The sequence below is a fragment of the Mesocricetus auratus genome, unplaced genomic scaffold, assembly GCF_017639785.1.
Source record: "Mesocricetus auratus isolate SY011 unplaced genomic scaffold, BCM_Maur_2.0 Super-Scaffold_100004, whole genome shotgun sequence".
Lineage (NCBI taxonomy): Eukaryota > Metazoa > Chordata > Mammalia > Rodentia > Cricetidae > Mesocricetus > Mesocricetus auratus.
Genome location: NW_024429189.1, coordinates 109423866 through 109444085, shown reverse-complemented (window position 1 = coordinate 109444085; position 20220 = coordinate 109423866). Strand labels below are relative to the sequence as shown.

The window sequence follows — 20220 nt, the reverse complement described above, 5'->3', positions numbered from 1 at the left end:
CTGCTAAAACAGGGGGGAGGAGATGACTGGTCCCTTCATTCCCTCTTCTCAAAGTACCCGTGACAGGACTCAATCCTGATTCCTGCCTGAAGGGGTGGTAACAGGCCCTGTCAAGTCACTAGGAGGTCAGATGCCCTCCTTGTGGCAGGGAACCAATCAGAAATTAGCTGGTGGGGCTGTGATTTATGGATCTGGGTGTACTTTACTGATGAGTGTACAACAGTGATGAGCAGAGCATAGCAACTGCCCTGGGAGGGCCTATGGGTCTTAACAACCAGTTGACCAATCAACACAGGGCAGGTCATCCAAGCCTGGAAGCATACCAATCCTGAGACTGTTGGGTACCCCCTAGACACTCCCTGTATGCTGCCCTATTAGATCCTCACCTTGCGGGGGTCTTTTCTCCAGCCATCCGCTGCAGTGGATGCATGAAAGTCCCAAGCTTTTGGGGTTAGTTCATTAAACAGCTACAATAAAAAACTCTTTGCTTTTGCATGGAAATAGGCCTCTTGTTGATTTAGGGGTTCAGAATTTGGGTACAACAGTTATAATTCAGGGGGTAAATGTTTCACAACAGTCAGTTCTTCTCAAATTTTCTTTCTCGTAGAATTAAAATATTCATTTCATAATGTTAGCCACTCAGTGAGACTGATTAGTCAATGATGTATAAAGAACTTGAGAAAACTGTGAGGTGGTTAGACAGCATTCAGTTGATGGTAGCTATAAGCTAGGTAACAGGCAATGTGCAGCATATCTACTTGCTCCTTTTGTTGGAAATGCTGTTGTGTAGACCATGTTCTGCAGACAGATGGATACAAGCAGCAATGTCTTTGAAAGCCCTGTACTAATGATTAAAAGCCAGGAAAACAGAAACAAAGGCATAGAATCAAGGAGAAGACAATGATGCAAGTGTGGGTGGTGCTTGTCAGAGCAAAATATTATATCACATAAAGAGTTACTAATAGTCCAACTTTCTGGTAGTTCAAATGATTACTGAATGTCTCTGTCTCTGTCTCTGTCTGTCTGTGAGTCTGTCTCTTTGTCTCTATCTGTCTGTCAGTCTCTCTCTCTCTGTGTATGTGTATGTGTGTGTGTGTGTGTGTGTGTGTGTGTGTGTGTGTGTGTGTGTTTTACTGTCAATTGAACCTAGAACAGAGTAGAGCCTGGTTCATACTAGGTAATCATTTTACTACTCCCCAGCTTATAAATTTTTTTACATTTTATTTTGAGGATCTCAAGTAGTTGTTCAAGATGACCGTAAACTTGCCATTTTGCCTTCCAGCTTCAGCTTTCTGAGTTGATAGGATTTCAGTTCTACACCATCAAGCCCAGCAAGTATAATAGCTCTTAACACAGTCTATTGGTAAGATGGGTGAAGGAGGTGGAACATGTTTATCCACCATGTTTAATATCCAGTGATTAAAGTTCTAGCTAGCTTATCATTAACTCCCTGGCCCCTTGAGATGAGCCCATGTGAGTGCCAACTAGGTACCAATTTATCTTAAAGTGTTAGGGCTAGCAAGGGAGATAACTATATTAAAGACAGGAGGCCCAAGGTATGGCTTTGAGGTAGGGCACTTCTAGGTAATTTATTCACAACCCCACTGTGACCACGATAATTACAAAAGCCGAATCAGAAGAAGAAATTAGTCTCCAAAGTGAAAATCTAGAGAAAAGAAGTGGCCAAGTATTCTGGAAACAGATGACTTATAAGCTGGAATTATGCCTCATAGAGAAAATGTTAGTTCCTGATATATCTGAACTTCAAAGACTTAAAAACCAAATTTAAATAGTATATTTTTTTGCTTCAGTATTGTAGGAAATGGAGACAAAGCATCAACCATCAGCTGTGCCTAGTACTCAAGCTTCTCTCCCATCCTGGTAGGTGTCCAAAATCATATCAAATAACTGTTGATATAAAAATCAGGATTTAAGTGCTAGAAAAGTACTTAACAAATCAGTTAATAGGAGCAAGATCTTTATGCTTTGAATAATTGCCTTTTAACTATTCTGTTTTGATATGTTAGATTTTTCTGCTGAGAAAATATTCTTGCACAATGTCTTTCTTCTGAGACTATTTTGGTTTTGAGTGCAGGAGATTCCATGGCATTGGAAATTCTTAGCTTTCTCTGATGAAATTCGAAGGTTACTCATTATACAATGTGTCTGGCTCACACAGTGCAGTCTCAATCTGTCTGAAAGAACAGAAGGATCCTTCTCCATATCGTAGTCCTTCACAGCACCTCCAGAGGAAGACAAACGTGCAGCTAATCCCAGTTTCACAGTTGGGTGGGAAATAACCTACATCCAAAGCATTAGGTGAATGTGATATGAACACTACCATACTCTGTAAAGGAATGAACAATTTGAAGAATGTCATTAGTTTCTAGTAGACATTAGATAGAAGACAGTTATCGTAGGTGGAAAGTAAGACAGTAACATAAAAATACATATAAAATCATCCTACTTGAAATACATATTACTAAGCAATGTATGTGGATGTGCATACTTAGAAACCTAAAAGATGAGACTGAACACAAGATTGGTAAAGCCTGTTCCCTTGAGAAATCAAACTAGTATAGAGAGATTTATTTTACTTATATTGTTTATGATTGTTTCAACAAATATTTATTACTTATGTAACATCAAATGCACAAGGAAAATAAATGTTTTGAATGAATCATGGATATTTGATGTCACAGAAGAAAAATATAGGCAATGGGGTATAAATAAATACTTAGTTTTGACACTGAATTAGTCAGGTAACATCTCTCATTTAATCCTGCATGGAGAAAAATGCTAGCTTTGTTTGTTTAATCCCTAGGAGAGCCATTAGAACCTCCAGCTTCTCAGCATTTCCTAAAATAACAGTGTTCTTGGTTGACTTGTTCAACTATACATCATCACATTCTAGTGTCATTTTTCCTTTGGTAGATGGTTCTGTTTACAATATTAATGAACCAATAAAACTTTGTAGCCTATATATATATCACCCAGGTACACATTACTGAACTGGGGCAGTTGCCTTTCTTAATTCTCAGATTTCTTTTTCTACCTATGTCTGCCTCAACTGGAAATACTTTTGTGTACTGCAAAAACTTATAAATAACAATAAAGTAGTTGTACATTCTGTACCTTTATGAATCTGGCTTGGAAAAACCTGATAAATACCTAGATAAAGTCCATGGATATGAGAGATGGGTTATATCAGGTATGTTTGTTACCTAGATATGCTTGTGACTACTTCTTTGATGTTCAGAACATGGGGAAAGGACTGAGGTGATACTTTTCCATAGGAAAGGTCATGATGGTAAGAAAGGTAGCTGATCTATAGGTGTGCATCAGCATCCATGTCACTAAGTCCTGGCAACATGTCCCAGGCATTGAAAAAACCATAAACAGTCCAGGGTAGTTGAGATCTCATTCCTTCATTTATGTCATCTTATATGCCTATTTCCCATCCAAAAATCTTCATTATCTGGCCAGTGGATGATAATGGTAGAGAATTTAGCTCAGGTATCAGAGAATTCTTTGAGAATACTTAGGAAGACTACAGAGAAGGATTGAAGATGGCCATCTGATAGCTGAATGCCGGAGAACCTCACAACTCTTAGCATTTCTACACCGGATGCTACCAAACAACACAGTTAGTTTTTTTAAGTAACATCAGCCTAGGAGAACTTGAAAGAGCAAATGTTCATCAAGACACTGTCCCATGCGCCTGGCATTTACACTTGAGCTTTGCTGAAGGAAAAGATTGAGTTCAAGAAACATTGTTTTAACCTAGAGGCAAGCTTTCTCTTTCATGTAGAGATCTGTGGATTTAGATGAAAATGCTCGCTATATATTTATTTTCACATTCTGGATGAAATTTAACATTTGTTTCTGTTATGAATTTAAGCAACAAATAATGCTAGTAAGAATCAGTATAACTGTGAGTGGGTGAATTCTAAGGGAGAAAGATCATGAGTTCTAGACAGCCTGAACTTAATGGTGAGTTCAAGACCTATTTGGGTTATATAGTAAGTCCTCATCTCAAAATATAAACAGAAATGAAAAGAAAAGAAGGAAGAGAGGGAGGGAGGAAAGGAAGAAAAGACCAGGGGAGTAAGGGGTAAGAAAAGATAGTAAAACTTTTATAGGTATGTTCAATGGCATAGGTTTGTATGAAATCCTTGTGTTGTATCTTGTGACTCTGTAAACAAGACTGTGAGAGGATTTCTATACATATTCTACCAAGACTGACCATGAAACCAAAGGTTTACTATTTCACCACATGGATGTGAACAGAAGTCCAATGAGATCACTTACCTTGGCCAGAATCATGTAACTAATCAAAAGCAAAACCTCTGGCACATAAAAATAATTTTGATAATCTCAGTTTCTACCAGAATACAAGAACATAGTTTTGCCTTTGATAGACATAAGATTCATCTTCTAATGGGTTGACACAAAAGGTTCAAGACTCCTTTCACTTCCATCTTTCTACAAATCCATGAGTTTCAATGTTGCATTGCAAGGGACCCAGAGAGCTCAGTAGGGACCAAAAGGGGTTAACAAGGTTGAGGAATTAGATAGCATCGACTCACATATTGAGAAAGTCATCCCCTTTCACTCATTTCTGTCACTCTGCCTTGGTAAAGGTGGAGTTCTTTGCTCACACCCGGCACATGTATCAATAAAAATTACCAGTAAGTAATACTGATAAGCAGAATATTAATAAATGCATGAACAATTTAATCATTGTCTCCCCACACATCTAGAATTCTAGCCTAGCAACTGAGTTTCCTTCTCTGTGCTTGAATTTCTTCTGCTATAGATGAAAGGCATCTGCCTCAGGAGGTTGTTCTTAAGATTAAAGAAGGCAAACCTGCTGTATTTGGGATGCTGCTGGGTACAGAGAAAACATGTTTCATAATAAGCACATGAAGTATTTAACTGATGACAGCAATGATGATCAGAAAACCAACTTATCTGTACGTTTGCTACGTATCTGTAGCAAACAATGTGAAAGCAAAGACTGAAGGAAACGGCCCTTTCTCACTATCCCCTGCGTGTCAGAAGTAGAAACTTGTCAATAATTTTGGATTTATACTACTGTTTCTCCAGAGATAGGAGCATATATTTTCGATTATTGTTGATCACCTTTACCCTGTAACATCATTTTAACATACAACATTTCCTATCATCTACCAATATGGAGGGAAATTCTATGGGCATTTGGGGAAGTGTGACTGTTTCTGCATGAAGACCCTCCTCCCACCACTGCTCTCCCTTCTGTTACTCAGCTCCTTTCTCCTTGGTATCACCAAGAAAATATGCACTATAACTACAGTCTGGTTCCAAGAGCAACTCTGGCATTTGAACAAGATTCATATAGGGTATGCTATTTTAGTAAAAATCATTTTCCAAAAACAGCATTATGAGAAAGTGAGGCCAAGGAGAACTAGCCGCTCTCTCTTCTGACAGCACAGTGCAGCATCTGCTTGAATGGCTTTGGGCTCAGGTATTCAAAACCAATGGTACACTTTCTTTTTAAGTCTTGTGCTTTAAATGGCATCACAACTTTGTGCCTGCTGCCAAGTCTTTCTTGAACAAAACTGAGACATACCAAAGGAAGGTACTGAATCTCTAGGTCCTTGTGTGAGAATAGGTAGTTTTATGGGTTGCTATGGTGATTACTTTTAGCAATGAAATTGAATTGCGAACAGGATTGGGAATTAAATTTACATACACATTCCCATAGTTGATTTTTAACAATGTATTAGCACTTAACTGTCTCTAGCACACAGTATCACAAATAAAGTGGACCTAATAATAACATGGAGAATTGTCCTTTTAATTCACAATAACCTTCTAGTGTTAAGTATGATTAGAATTAGTTTACAAATAAGCCACACAGTTTGCTCCAACTCACACAGTTGATGGAAGAGCCAGGAGACCCAGCTTACATGTTTTCAGGGTCCAGCTGAGTTCAACCTGGTGGTTTGCTCACAGGCTAGTCATGGTGGCTATGCTGAATCCACATCAAAGACTTCTTTGCATGTATGGTTGCTTGTTACTCTTAACTGTTGGCTGTTACCCAGGTTTGACTCTATCAGCCCGAAGAGCCCTGTGTGATCCTCCCATGTGCCTTGGAGTTCTTAGGACCAACATATTAAAACAAACATACTACATACAAGATGATAGCGTATTAATATCCTTAAAGTACTGAAGGAAACCAGTTAGCATTGTTTTCATAGCTGAGACAACATAAGAGCATCATTTTCTATACAAACAAGTCCAATTTAATAAATTTTAAATTGGTTATATAATTTATTTATCAACCATTAAGATTTCTTAGTTTGTTGGTTTTTTTCATTGTCAGATTTTTCTGTCAGGTGTATAATATGACTTCATTAATACTAGAAGGAAGAAAAGAAAACAGCAAAGAAAATGGGAGCAGAAAATAATAAAGATAGAAGCAGAAAAAACGATGAACTACAAGATAAAATCAAAGTATATTCAGGTAAGGTAATTGAAATGTATGTTTTGAAGGCATAGAAAATAGTACAAATTGAAAGAGAGATTTATTATCTCATTTGGGAATGTCATGTGTAAGAGCAAGGAAAGCTAAATTAGAAGATGTTTATATCAACAGGAGAATTTGCTTCCTTCTTCAAATTATAAGCCACATTCGAAAGCCAAACGGTGTTAAAGAGAGTGCAATCAGATACAATTGCTAGAGAATAGACACCAGCCCCATGTGATGACACAAGCCTGAATTCCCAGCAATCAAGAGGCTGAGGCAGAAGAATTACAAGTGCAGGAGCAGCCTAGCACTACAGTGTTTAAGGCCAGCTTGTGCTACATTGTGAAAACTTGTCTCAAGAAAGGAAGGAAGGGAGGGAGGAGGGAGGGAGGGAGAGAGGGATGGAGAGAGGAAGAGAGGGAGAGAGGAAGGGAGGGAGGGGGAGGAAGGATTCAAAAATATATATAAGTAACTTGTACTTTGTATACATATACACAAACATACATACACAGTAGTGGAATTAGGTAATTTTACAACAATGTTTTGATCGCAAAATATTCCCTTGAAAAATGAAATTTGATTCTTTATATTATTTGCATTAATACAATCTAAATATATTGAAGACCTCAATTGAAAATAAGACTAAAATCTTAGTAGAAGAGATAAAGGATATCTACAACATTGTAAATGTATGCTTAGAGGAGGAAATAGATTCAAAGTGTTAAGCTTCTTGACTGCCTCAACATTTATGTTTTATTTTGTGACAAAACATGACTAATATTACAAGTCAACACATAGAATGTGAAACAACATTCATAAATCCATAGCAAACATTAATGAATTAAATAAGTTTTAGAAACCTATCAACATGAAGAAGAGAAATGAGCAATCAGCCTTAAACATGTATACAAAGTAGGAATACTAAATGAACCAAAAAGACTGCACTTATCAATATATACATATATATGTAAGAATAATAATTAAATAATGGCAGCCTGTGAACTTGAAAAATATGGAGGCTGGGAGGAATGGGAGGGAGGAAAGAGATGGAAATGATGTAAATACTGCACTCAAATATGAAATTGTCAAAAAGAAATGCAGTTTTAAGTATTCAACAGATATTAACTAGCACTTTACAATATAGAAATAAACATGGCCTATGATTATATTGAATGACACTTTAGCTCACACAATTTTTAAAGTTTAAAATTAAATCAATAAAAACTATTTTACCCAGCATACTAACAAAAATCATTACATTAAAATTCAAGCTATTCCCAAGTACACAGGAAAATGGGCTATTAGGAGACTGAGTCAGCAATGCCTGGGAAGATGCTGTTATTCCTAAACGTTCACACATCATAGCTGGATCTACTCAAGGAAAACTTCAGATGAAAATATGTGTGAACACAACAGCCTCTCTTCCTCTCCATGACTTTCCTGCTTCATATCGTATGATCACATTGCTAACTGCAGCACCATCGGACACACAAGAGAACATTGCCTGTAAAATGTAAAGGGTGAGGGACTCATGCTGAATGAGGCCTGCACACTACACTGAGAGTGTGTAACATTTATAATGGTAAGAGTCAAATATGTGCTACCACAGCCTGGACAGCTTTACAAGCTGATACACTGAAAATCATTAAAAGTGAAAAGCAGATGGATCTTTTCAAACATGTAGTTTCAAGTAAACTATAGGAAATCAATGAAACACAAAGAGGGGGACAGAAATGGCAGGGGACACAAAATACATAGGGGCAGACGTCAGTCGTAGATTATCAGCCTCCCTGCAAAGCCACATTAGCTCTGGTTTAAATCTGTCTGTTGATACACACTCACACAAATCCAAGGAGATTATTACTCACACAGATAATCAAGGAGATCCAGTGGGCTGACCAACTCTGCAACTACTTAGGCCCACTGGATCTCCCTTGTCCTGACCACCAGGGTGAGCTGTCCAGCACTGCCCTGACTAGTTCACCCTTTGCAGAGATGAGAAAGGGGCAGAGTCATTTCTTCTGCTTTATGTCCTTGCTCTCCCAAGTGCTGCATTCTGCTCACAATATTGAGGCTGGCTCACCGACACCTCTGCCAACAGGGTCACCTCTACTGTGCTTCCCAGGTGAGGTACAGGGTCTACTTTCTCCAGTGCTGCAGCTGGTGGGGAGCAGGGAAAGCTCTCCCACTCTTATGACCTCAAGTCAGCTCTCCTACCTGACTCTGGCATTGATGGGAGGCAAGGGTGAAGGGTGGGGTGGGGGTGTTCTATGATATTTTTAGAGTTAAGACATGGGAACCAGCCATCAGCATAAAAGGCAATACCAATGATCTGATTGTTCCTGTGACTAGAGACACAGTGTCCCCTACTGAAGTTCTGTCTGAGGCATTCATTAATCCTTGGTGGATAGCTCGGTTTATTCTTTCCAAGAAGTGAGGTAGGATAGAAAAACAGAAATAATAGTGGCACATGAATAGGGAAAGGAACCCCTCACTAAAGCATCTGACTGAACCCTCTCACCAAATGAATAACAAGAATTTTAGTACAATTAACAACATTCCCTGTTGTTAATAGGAAATGATATTCTTTTCATGTATAGATATTATATGTTAAAATAACAATAAGCTAGATTTATGGCCTAAATATATATAGCCTTGAGTAGGGCCTCTTTTCTTTCCCCACTCATATACTGAAAGTCTCAGACTATTACAATATTTACAATAACTATAACCCACCTTCCTTGTCCCTGAGATCTTATGTATCATAATCCTGTCTGGTAGCTCCAAGAACCACCCTGTGATCTCATTTGGATTCTTAGCAACCCTTTGAAGCACAGTAGCCTTTAGACTCACTGAAAGGGTATACTTGACTATTATAAAGGCAATAAAGGGTGACTCTATATTAGAAGACTCCATGCACACTCCGGGGTGCCATACTTTCCTCCTTAGAGTCTTCCTCTCTTAACTCTCTTAAAATCTGTACTAAAATATCTTTATTAAACCCCAGCTCTCCTCACTACTCTGAAATTCTTTTCTGAGTTGAAGCCATCAATCTTGGTTTGGCCTGAGGTGAGGTCCCTAACAGATGAGATGGCCTCCTCGGGCTACTGTCAGGGACAGAGTGAAGCTATGCTCCCGCCTCTGTCCCTTCACTGCTCACAGAAGAAACACCTTCTGTGAAGTTCATTTTGAAGTCACCTGCTAAATTAAGAGATTCACTCTCCCCAGGACCGAGCTGCTACACAAAGTCCCCTTTATCTTCAGCGTGCTTTGTTACCCAGCTTCATTATCCTCGACATCAGATGGCCTCGGCCAGCCTCCCTTTTTGTCTACTTGCCCTTTTGTAGGTGGTTCACGGATTACTCGTCCCTCCTGCAGGTCTTCCCTCCTTCACCGTCAGCCTTTTCTCTCAAACCTTTGCTGAGCTACTTGCCCCTCTCCCAAGCTGGCCTGATCCCTAACTTGCCTTTGTTTTCACTCCTCCTAGAAGGGACAAGTTCCCTCTTCCTCCTGTACCAGATGCATGAAACTAAAACAAATCTCTGACTAGAAAAGAGCCATTGGTTTTCAGAAGCAGCCAGCTTGGTCTTTCATGTTTTGCTTTTTAAATGCACCTACTGGCTCCAGCAGACAGAGAGTGGGACTTCATTGGTTGCCCTGATTTCTGCAGGAAAATGACTGACATCTCTCTCCTCTCTGATATCTGTGACAATGATGCTTTAAATATGAATTGGGTGTCATAACACTGGGTCTTTGATATGATTGCCAACAGCTGTGTTCTGGGCTTATTTACCTTATACAGAAACCAATTGAAATAAGTTTTGTTATTTCTGCTTTGTAGTTAAAGAAGTAAGCTCAGTGGGATTAAGCAACATGTCTGAGATGTCTTGTTTCAAGTCTCTTTTGCTCCAGATCATGGAAGAATGTCCCATGTAAATTCATAACACTGGGCTGCAGGCTTTCCTGTCACCCTGTTGTCACTCTCCAGCCTGGCAGCCCAGTCTGGAACTATCCCAGACCAAGCATCCTCATTAATGTTTCACATTCAGATGGCTATCAAACCATATCTTCTCTTGCATATCAAAAGGGAAATCTGAATAGTCAAGTGGAATACAAATGAAGACTGCAGCCTTCTAGAGATCAGATGGAAGCTTTTATAATACATTTCCCAAGGTTTCAAATTATGAGACACGTCAAGCAAGCAGACTCTCTTTGCTCTGTGAACACACATGTGTCACACATGCACATTCACCCACGCAGGCACCATTCCCATCACTATCCTTACTACTGCCAGGGAAATAGTACTTTCATGAACCTGGTTGTATGTTTTCTCACACACACACATATACATGCAACATGTGCAGATAAAAGCACAAGTGTCTACACAGATAAGCCTACACAGCATATCATATTTATTTATATATTCTTACATACATTTATGGAGACACAAGCAGCATATCATAATATTTTAGTAATATATATCTATAGGTACATATATTTGTATTTGCATCAACAACATATGACGTTATTTGTGGTTTAAATTCGATCTCTTAGATTGTATTTTACTATGTATCCTAGCACAACTTTTCTTTTTGCTTTTTCTATACTTAGTTTTTGAGATTTATTACATATATAGACCTACACATGCAACCACCTTGATTTTTCATGGAAATAGTAGTAGCATCATACATTAGCTGGATTTGGAATACTGGGCACCATTTCAGCCTTCTGGGAATGTTTCTTCATTTAGTCCTTCGTGTTGGATAGGAAGCATTGCTGCAAGGCAGGAGTGGAAAGCCAGAGAGGCAGCTCTGCCCCTCCTCTCTTCATCTGGTCCAACTCTGAGCCAGAGTTTCAGAACAGTAGACACTAGCTGGAAAAGCAAAAGGAGACTGATGGTTTGCTAATTCTTCTAAGGTCACAGATCTAATAACTGGCTCCTTGGGAGTCCAACAACAGAGCCAGATCTCAAATCCTCCAGCGTACTTCTACACTATCCAGGTCCTTTGTGCACCCATCCCTGCCTGTGCAGATGCCTTGGCTATCTATGTAAGATGTCAGAGGAAAGAGGAAGCATGATTATCAGACAGAGTTATCCTTTATCACCGCTGCCTCACGCATCTAACATGGACTCCCCCTGAACGAAAAAGACCCAAACAGACTCAAGCTATAAATCAAGGTCAAATGTTAGCTGTTATAATCAGCTATTTTGTCTTTGATTTTTACATTTATCTCTTTATTTAGTGCTTGTATGTGTAGGGGTATGTATGTCAGAAGAAAACTTGTGGGAGTCAATCTCTCCTTCTACCGTGTGGATCCAAGGGATAAACTCGTCCTCAGTCTTGGCGGGGGGGGGGGGTCCCCTGCTGAGCCATCTTACCAGCCCCATTTCTTTATTCTCTTTAAATCTGATGCTATGTTCAAGGTGAGCTTGGATCAGGAAATCTGATGACTGTCATTGCCGATAAGGTGGTGTGCCTCATCTTGATCTTAGGGTTGGACAAAGAAGGGTTTGCTGGGCTCCGGGTCCCTGCCTCAGAGAGGGCAACATGAAGAGCAGAGCTGCATTGCTGTTCCTTCACTCAAGTCTCCACCTCTGCTCCCTTGATGTCCCTACTGAAATGGGAGCCGCTCTCTTGAGAGCTACAGCAGTCTATGTCTTCATTTTTATTCTGTCACTCCCTAGCCAGATGCATAGAGGCCACTTGACAAGCCACGTTGTGTCTCTATAGTATCTTGTTATTGTTGCAGGGGACAGAACTTCAGCTAGTAAAGTTCAAGGACAGAGGAAAAATTTCCCAACTCATGAAATGAAGAAAATGAATGCAGGCAACTGTAGGGCCTCACATACAGACAGACACTGGGAAAATCTGGCACCATCAATTCAGTCTCATCTCGCCCTTTACACAACTGTTCATCATTGAAGGTTTTCTTTTAAGTGGGATTCATTACAGGACTCCCTTCCTTCCACATGTATATTAAAGATTAATACATGTGAAACCAGTAGCATTGTGCTATGGATGCAGTAGTAAGTGCTCAATTTAGTCCACTTTTACTCTTGCCGTAATTACCAGCTACAATTATAATTATTTTTACAATTGTTGACCATTTTCAGGCCTCATATATTTTATCCTTACCTATCTACCTCTACTCTGCTCACGTAGTAACCACCCACTACAAAACATCAATCTTGTCTGTTCAAGAAATAAGAAGCTAAATGCCATTTGCCTAGGTAGCAATCATCCTGAAGAGTAGAGAAAACCTGTTTTAGCAATGTGTCTGAATCAAAATTATCTCATAGAAAAATTCTGATTGTCCAGCCTTTGAGTAGGTGCCTACTTGTAGATCAAGTCAGCTGATGCTGAGGACAAAGCCACTGTTACACAGGATGGCTGTCCTCACTAGCTTTGATGAGAAAGAGGAAGAATACCTATTCTACCTATGTCACACAATCATGCCCACTTTGGTTTATGAGTGTCCCCTTCTATCCGAAATTAGAACCCAAAAATGTATTTATACTGGCCACCTTAGCATTAGCAACATTCTCGAAATGTCCATAATGATAGACAATAACTCTGAGTTACTGGTAACTGCATGACTTTGGCAGCAGAAAAGAGTGACAAGAAAAAGCTGAAAATGTACAAGAAAAAACCTGAAAATTTAGACTGTAATAAGATTACCTCCTGACACCAACTTAAAGCTTCCGTGCCAACCAGATCTCAGTGCAGCCATCCCCTACATCCTTCAGTTCTCTGAGCTTTGTCCTTGTTACATGCCAACCTCCTCCTCTCCTGGCCAGGCTTTGAGGAATGGTTTCACATCTCATATTCTATCTATCTGCCCTGGTACCCAGTAGAGTGCACATTACAGTAGTCAACGAATGATAAGGAGAAAATGAGAGAGACAGTAGACATAGCCGGTTATCACAAAGTGGTTTGTCCCACCAAAGAACAGAGAGCTAGGGGGCAAGATGCCTTGTGAATAGAAAGAGGGCTACGGGGCAGGACACCTTCCTAATAGGATTGCACTGTCCTTCAACAACTTCTATACCATTTAGCACACCTTGTATATTTTCCTCAAAAGTGAAATCACTTGGGTTCCTAGATAGAAAACATTCACAGAGGAGTTACAGATGTTTTCTTCCTTCTACTTCTTTAATTAATTTGCCCACTGATTTGAAAGTAGGGGAGTGTTGTTTTAAACCCCATCTCATTTTTCACTGGGAAGTTGCAGAATCTATAGGTTCCTGAGTTTATTCCCAAAGCTGTTCAATCCAAACTTCAAAGAAGAGTCCAAGGATTCATATTTCCAGGAACTTTCAGGTGACTCCATTAAGCTGTAGGCTTTAGGAATGGTCCTAGACTAAGAACCTCTCACCTCATTATCTTTTTAGTTCCTTAAAACCCTTCCTCATTAAATAAGAGATGAGCAGCTTCCAAGAACTCTCTGGAGCTCATAATCTGGCCCATATGCCATTCTCCCAGAGGAGAATTCTACCCTTGTCTAGTGATCCTAAATGCATTATAATGGAGCTGGGAAAGATAAGGGTACTAAATTTAGTATGATCAAAATGTATATTCAGTTATCAGATCTTCAGGAGCTGGAGCTGAGTTTCATGTACCAAAATTGATATGTTGTTCACTGGGATCTGAGCCCTAGATCCTGACTTCTTAATGTTGGCTCTGGAGGTGTATACAGAAGAGGTATGTATTTTGTCGTCTCCTTTCCTTGGTGTCTTCATTTCCCCTCTTTCCTTTCCCTTACCTCCACTGAAAGGGGTTGTTTTATATGCCTCAGGTCATACTGCACTGGTTTGTTGATAATTCAAAGCCCTTTTCCTATCTCAGCAAATTCTCTTTTGTCTCATTTCTTCAGTATTGTTTCCTGTTGTCCTTCCCTACAGGCAAACATCTTAAGGGTTTGATCTCATTTTCATGTGTGTTCTTATGGACTTATGCTCTTTTATCTTTATGATACAGAGTTGTGCTAGCAGATTTTTATCATGCATCACACTGGAGTGTTAAGGTCACCTGGTTTGCTGTGAACTATGTCAGACATTTGCTCCCAGAAGTAGCATCTTCCCTGTTTTCATCCATTTATCAGATTCCATGAACCCTCCCTCACCTGTAACACAGATCATCCCTCTTGTTTCCTATATACTTTGAGGACAGCCATAACCCATAGCAGGAATGCTGACTCACAGAATATAACAGTGCTTACATTTTTCTTAGTACCCACAGTGTCCTTCCCAGGTCCTCTTTTTCCATCATTTATGCCAGGGATGCCTTCCCCTATATAAGAAAAACCCCTTCCACCTGAATAAAAGGCATGCAATCCCACCCAGAGACATCCCTTTAAGTCTTAACATATTTTAGACTTTCAGGGGTTCTTCTAGCAAAATGCAAACATCCCTCTGTATGAAACACAGAATGCATCTTTGCTTTGGGTTTTTTATGAGGATCACATAAATAACTCATCAAAAATGCCAAGCCCAAGTGTCTGGCACATTCACGGCTGCTCAATACATTTTGATTTCTTTCTTGAATACAGGAACTGGCAAGAAATCATTTATTAACAACACCTGGGAAGGGAGCACAATGCAGAGGGGGTGGGGAATCAGTTACCTGCACAGCTGAGCTGCCTGCCATAAGGAGGAGCCTGGGAAAGGAAGTCATCTTCACCCCTCCTAGTTCAGATTACCTCACATTCAGTCCCATCCAAACACTCTTCCAGAGACCACTATGTCCACTCCCAAGTCCAGTGTGCTAAGAATCCCTTGGCAAGTCTGGTAAGCAGAGAAGGCTAGCCCACAGGGCTCAGAGTTCCTGATACAATAGGTCTGCCTGGGGCCAGAGAATCTGCATTTCTAAGGGAGTCGCCTCCCTGCTTTGGCTGCAGCTTTGGGACACACCATGCCTGGGAGGGGACTACACCACAGGGACTAATTCTCCTTCACATAATTCAGAGACCCTGCTTAAACACTTTTTGCGTTTTCCTTAGAAATGGTCCACAGATAGGGCCAACAAAAGACATCTAAAAGAGTAAGAGGCTTCCTACCCTCAACAAAAAGATGGATTCTCAGACCCTGAACACCACACCCTTCTGTCCTCCAGGATAGTGAGCTGTAGGCTTTGGGAACTTCAACCTCTCAGACCAATAAATGTCTGCTCTCACCATTTTCAGTTTGACCTGAACCTCTACTTTCATTTTGCCCACTGACATTTTTTACTCCCATTTAACACCCTGCTTTGTGCAATCCCTCAGACTTTTGGCCCTCCTGGTATCACCCCTGCAGCAGGTGGAACTGTAGAGAACCCCAGACCATCTCCTCTGAGTACTAACATGGATTCTATAGCCCAAGCATTGATAAAAAAAATCCACATGACAATATAAAAAGCTTGTGACTGAAGTGTGGGGAAGACCTGGGTTTGAATTTAACCTCTACCACTCCCAGTTAACTGGACCTCCGGGCCCAGGGCATGTGTCAAATTTTCATAGACTTTCCATAGACTACACATCAAGATGCTTGGTAGCAATAAAGGAATGAAGTGTTACTATTTATGACACTATGGATGAATCTGGGGTACATAATAGTAAATGCAAATAAGCCAGACAGAAAATCAACATCTAATCTCACACAGTTTCTAAGAAAGTGATCTTGAAGAAGTAGAAAGAAAAACAGTGGGCAGAGAGACCCAGCAGGACAGCAGAAGTAGGGGAATGGGGAGAAGATTAGTTATTGGGCACAAAATTATAGCCAGATTGGAGGAGTAAGCCCTGGTGTGCTATCATAGCTAACACCGGAACATGATATAATTAAAATTGAGAGATCCCCACAGTGGAGAGACCCTCACTTAAGTCTAGGGATAAGCCGACACCCCAATAATTCAAGAGAGACTGTTCTTGATGCAAGCTCCCGAGGCTTATTCAGGGAACCAGTGCACTGGGGCCGAGCTCGTAACCCTTGGAGGGGCAGAGGAGTTCAACCCCCAATAGTTGCAGTCGGGGGTTTTTAAAAGGGAAAAACCATAAAGAATGGGAAGTTTAGGCAAACACCATAAAGGATGGGGAAGTTAGGTAAATACCACACAGCATGGGGAAGTTAGGTGATAGCTCATGCCTTAACGGGAAGGTTATAGATTATCTCGAGCAAGCATTCTTGGGGCATTGTACAGTTAAACATTGAGCAAGGCACCCGATGTATCAGGAATGTGGTGAGCTAGTTCCTGAATCAGGGAGTGTTATCTTTTAAGTTTATCTTGAGGTCATCAGTTTCTCAGGAGAGGGCAGAAGAACAAGTTACTCTGTGCTGGGCTAGTTGCTAGGGATCTAAAAATGTTGAGTTAGGGTCTCTCTAAATGTGCTACTAGGAGTTAATTCCCAAGAGGAAAGGATCTTGCAATAAGGAGTCATGAAGTCTGAAGGTGTGGTGGGTATTAGGCAAACAAAGTGTTACTTCTTTTTTGTTAGTTATGTGTTCACTGGGGCCAGGGTTGACAGTTATATATAGTCATACAGCATGTACTGACAAAACACAGCCTTCTTTACTCACCATTCCCTTAAACTCTTCACAAACCTCTGTTAATCACGCTTCTACATTCAGGTCAACTCTTTTTAGCTTCCACCTTGATAGATAAATGTGGTAATTATAGTTTAGTGTTGGACTCACTTTATCTACCATAATGTCCTCCACTTCCATCCATTGACTACAAATGATAGGATTTTATCCTTCATTATGAAAGAATAATAATCTATGATATACATATTTATTGTCTATATCATTTTACCTCTCTTATAATGGAGGGGGGAGCAAAGACAGTCAGGAACTGGGCTAGGAATCATTTTATAAAATTCTGGCAACACATCTGACTGCATTCTGCCTATATCCTGAGAACTTGAGTGAGTTGGAATTTAAAGGTAATAAACTAACTTTTTTGGAAGAGGAAATCATAAGACAGAAAAGTGTTCAGGCTGTAGCGTGAACCTGTATATCTTCAGATCTACAGCAAAAAAAAAAAAAAGATGTTGTTACCCATACCTGGTGAGGTTTAGAATTTACTCTCAGATTTCACCTAGAGAATCATAGAATATGATAGCTGGGAAGAGGCAGTTGCAGTTACGAGTTTCTTTTTTATTTTATGTGTATGTGTCTGAGTATATGTGTGTGTACCATATGTGTACAGGTACCTGTGGAGGCCAGATGAGAGCTTTGGATTTCCTAGAACCATAGTTACAGTTAGATGTGAGCCACCCATTGTGGGTAGTAGAAACCTCAGCTATTCTGAGACCATGATACAAGATTCAATGATGCCTTCAGTGTCACATCTTTGATGTCTACCAAACAGGAGTATATAGCATATGCTACAAAGCTCTGCTGGCAGCTTGTGATGTTTCTTGTCACGTTGGTCTACACATGCAGCAGCTTCTGTGTGCTAGGTGGTTACTGTTTAGGAGCAAGCAATTCCTTCAACTGCTGCACTCTCAGTTCAAGCTCTGTTCCTTTAAATAATTCTACAACCACAGAAGTTGAGTCTTCGTTGGGTAGTGCTCTTGCCTTCAGGGTACATATGTGAGTGAAGATCAGATTATTTCTGTTTAAGAATTAGTCTTTGTTTGAGCCTGTGCCTTGGGTACACAGGTAGCATGCCTGAGCTATTTTCTTACTCAATAAACTCTTTGTGCCTTACAGGGGTCAGGGCAAGAACAATAGCTTGAGTCAATGATGCTGTGATAGTCTGCCCTGTTTTGTTTCAAAGTTCATGGCCCCCAGCATGGTTCAACAGCCCACAGAAGCCAGCGCTCCCACTCTTCCCTCAGTATGTCTTTATCATTTCCTTTTCCTTTTTTTCCCCTCTTCTTGACAGACATTCCCACTGAGAACTAAAGTACTCTGTCCTCAGTTACTGTTTCTCCGAGCAGAAACAGGACTTAACTATTAACCTAAGTGGTGATAAAAGAAGTATAGTAGATTTACTACACATCTGCACTCAGTGACTGAGATACATATCTCTCAGGTTCCCGTGTCACATCTATGACTATTGTTTCCCTTGGTTTTCTTATATAACTGGAACCTTGAGGCTGTGTTCAATGCATGATGTCCCTCCCTGCAGCTACCCTGCATGAACACCATTCTGTGTTCACCACAGGTGATCACACCCCCACGTAAGGCTAAAAAATAAAAATTTGTCATTTTCACTCTCCAACATAACTAACTCAGGCATGTCTCTGCTGAAATGATCTAACAAGCAAGTGCCAGCTAAGTGGGGTTACTTTTCCCCCACTTAATCAAGAGGAATTTCACTTCTGTAGCAAAGAGTCATAACAACACAATCAGAAGTAGCTTAGAGAAGCACTTACCCGCACAGTGTTGTGGGCTGCTCTCAAATTCACACCCTGGGGTCATGTCAACTTCCAGTGGTCGGACCAGAATTCTAAGTTTGGCAAGAGCTAGAGTTCATGGAGGGAGAATTAGGTAACCTTCTTTAAAGGTCACAGGTGAAGTCAGAGAGAGTTCAGAGTGTGTAGTGATTTAACCTCAAGCTGTTTGCGATCAGGCAAATAAAGCCGTGTTGTCAGCCCACCATGCTCTTGTTTAGCTTAGCTTTGCTTTGTGAAATACATTCTTGGACTTTAGCCCAGCTAGACTCAAACTTAGATTGACCCTCTGCCTCAGCCTCCAAAGTGCTGGGCTTGCAGACTTGGGCCACAGTATCTGTTCCATCGGAGTCATTTTATCAGAGAATATGAAATTCATGGAACTCTGTGGTTTAGCTGGACACTGGAAACAGGGTGTGATGGCTAATCTTGGTTGTCAACCTGACTGTATCTGGAATTTGTAAGAATTTAGTGCCAGTGAAGGAAACACTACTGTGTCAAAGAAAAGTCAGCTGGCCCTTCATGTCTCACTTGATACAGAGTAGGTTCCTAATGGATCAAAGACTGTTGCAAAGACATAAATTATCCCAGAAGAGTCTTTGGGATTACTCTTAAAATTGTTTTATTTCCACAGGCAATGCAAAGGATTAAGAAGAAAAATTAGCTAACATGACAAAAATTTTTAAGTTTACTCTTTTTCTTTCAAAATTAAAGGAAATTAGAGGCAAATGGCAACCTGGAAAAACATTATACGCTGAAAATCACATAAAATATTTTCTATTATGTAATACATAGCTATCTAAATTTAATGCTAAGAGACTAACATATTCTCAAATGCACAAAATTAGGAACAGGTAATTTTCAAAAGAAATATGTAGCCAAAAGTACATATAAAAATAAACTATAATTTAAAAAATGAGGCTAGGCTATTATTGTCTGCCTCTGAACAGTTAAAGATAAAACATAAATTATAGTACTGAACACTGATGAGTGCAGTATGGAATTCATTTTCACATGGGATGTAAATGAACACAACTTATGTGGAGAGCAGTTTGGCACCATGAACCAGAGCTTTAAAATATGCATTCCTGTGTAACAAATATTTACTGAACACCTGCTTCTTGCCAATTTTCAAGGACTCAGGAAAAGAGCACGTTTTTGTTGAATATAAAAGTATGTCATATTCTCAGGCCCAATAAAAGTCAAAGGAACAGAAAAGATTGACAGAAAATGTATTAATCAGACCAGTATGGTGTATGATCTTAAAGCATTAGCAAAGGATTATATATCTAATAAAAAGGTAGTTGGCTCAATGAACCATTAGCATCACACTA

The 20220-nt window shown here is 40.0% G+C and overlaps 1 long non-coding RNA gene across 1 annotated transcript; it reads right to left on the bottom strand.

Annotated features, from left to right (window-relative positions):
* Positions 1-10939: 10939 nt before the first annotated feature.
* On the bottom strand, positions 10940-18944 carry LOC110340639. Its single transcript, XR_002382441.2, has 3 exons — positions 18869-18944; positions 17064-17136; positions 10940-11384 (listed from the first exon to the last, which is right to left on the bottom strand). It is a non-coding gene; the product is annotated as an uncharacterized LOC110340639 (long non-coding RNA).
* Positions 18945-20220: the final 1276 nt, after the last annotated feature.